Here is a 2,283-nt window from a genome sequence, read left to right on the forward strand (position 1 = left end):
CGAAGATGAAATCATAATTATCTAATCGTCTAACCAAAAGAGCTAATATGTTAAAAATATTAATTAAAAAGACTTGGAACAACATGAAATAAAAAATACAAATGTAAGTAGGAGAAGATCGGACTTAAGACTTAAAAACAAAAGCATCTGTCTATATTTTGTTTGGTTTCGAGTTCAAGTACAATCATATGCATTAGGAAATATTTTTTTGCAAATTTCGGAAGGTGGATGGTGGTTATTTTAAACCATTCAAAAGAATTCTATCATTCTTTTCTCTTTTTTCTAAATTTTAATTTCCTTGCTTCCTATTCACATTTTCTTTTACTTTTCTCCTTACTGCAATTGATTTTTGCGTGAACTGCAATTGATTTTTGCGTGAACTGGGAATTCTTCGATGCCTGTGAGGTCGATAATGTGTAAGTTCTGTCGTTATTTCTTTTCGTTTTGCGATTTATGTTGTGTTAACACTATTTTGTCGAAATAGGATTTCGCTCATTTGTTTGACGTTCTGTTAAACACTCAGTTGGTTACTTTCTAGGCGAGGATATTACAAGAGACGTGACTTTGCCGTGTTAGTTTGACTCCCTCTGTTTCATACAAGGTAAGTATGCAATTTGAGTTGGGGTTGTGTTGAAATTTTCGACATGATCTTGACGGTAGGCGATTTTAGTAAAATATTGAAAACGATGGTGTAATTGATTATGGAATGGTTAATTAGGTTCCTGGTAGTCTCCACGTTGTTTTTCCGTCAAATGAGACAATGTGTGTATTGGAGACTTTAGTTTTTGCATGTTTTGATCACCAGAAATGGTGGTTGTCGATGCCACACAGCCAGGCACACAGGCATGTGTCCAGGCCGTGTGGCAGGCCATGTGATTGGCCGTGTAACTTACTGTTTATTGATTTGGGGCTACACGGACGGGGACACGGGCATGTGTCTAGGCCGTGTGTGGCCATATTAGTGCAAGGTTCACACGAGCAACGAACACAGGCGTGTGTCCGGGCCGTATAACGCATTGTTTGTGGTATAAAACCACATGGCTAGGGACACAAGCATGTACCTTGGTCGTGTAACTCACTATTTGTGGTATAAAACCACACAGTCAGGGACACGATCTGGGACCGAGCATGTGTCTGAGCCGTGTAACTCACTATTTATGCTTCGAAACCACACGAGTAAGGCACATGGGCGTGTGATCTGGCCTTGTGTCATATTTTAGGGGCCTAAAACCAGTTTTTGAGGCTGCGAATGTTGTTTAACACTGCTACTAGCTTCCTCATTGTATAAATGGTTGAATTTGAGTCTGAGAACTATCTGATATTCTGATACTGATGTGTGAATAACATAGTTGTATGTATACTATGACATTTATTCTGAGATAGAACTATCTTGTCTGATGTGGAATAAAATAGAATGAAAGAATACTCAATATGGCTACTTGTGCTCTACATTTGCATGGGTTGGGATATTGTGAAGAAGGAAGTAATCTGTTTTGAATTAGCGGTTATGCCACAATACGTATAAATATGATTCTGGCGCTTTGTCGCAATATGGTCTAGCAGCTAAGCTACGTATCTATAAAGTGTCAAACAGACACTCTAAGGTGTGCAGGGTTGGTTGGGCATTGAATGTCCTTAACGATGTGTTGGGATGGATGAAGATGGTGTGTAGCAGATGGGGGTTAGGAATATTGCATCCGAATCTGATCTGTACTGTATTTGGAACTGAATTTGCATATATATATATGTAACAAATTTTCTCTGAATCTGAATTAAACATTTCGTCTATATCGAAGTAAATCTTTGAATTCGAAAATATTCTATAAGTAAGCATTAATTGAACAAATTTCTTTTACGCACTGAGTTCACAACTCATATTTGTTATTGATTGGATTTCGGGTGGTTCTCAGTCTTGAACGGGTCAATGTCGCAAGAGCTTGGTCAAGCTTTTACCTTTCTTTCAAGTGTTAGGTTTGGATTTTCGGTAATTTATGATAGTGGAACTTTGGAAGATTATATACTAACTAAATAACTAATTTTTATGATGATGAATATTATATGAAACATGGTTTAGTATTATTATGTTACTTGTATGGTATGTGAGTATTGTCAATGTAACTCTCTAAACTTGGACTGGACTTCTAGACCGGGTGTAGGGTGTTACACATTAACTTGTGGTGTGGTATTTGGAATAAATTAAAACTTATCCTCAGAGGTAACATCATATGATTTTATGAAAATGTGTTTTTATGCTTAAAACTATCCAAAAAGAATAAAAGAAAT

This window comes from Gossypium arboreum, chromosome 1, assembly GCF_025698485.1.
Source record: "Gossypium arboreum isolate Shixiya-1 chromosome 1, ASM2569848v2, whole genome shotgun sequence".
In the NCBI taxonomy this organism is placed as follows: Eukaryota; Viridiplantae; Streptophyta; class Magnoliopsida; order Malvales; family Malvaceae; genus Gossypium; species Gossypium arboreum.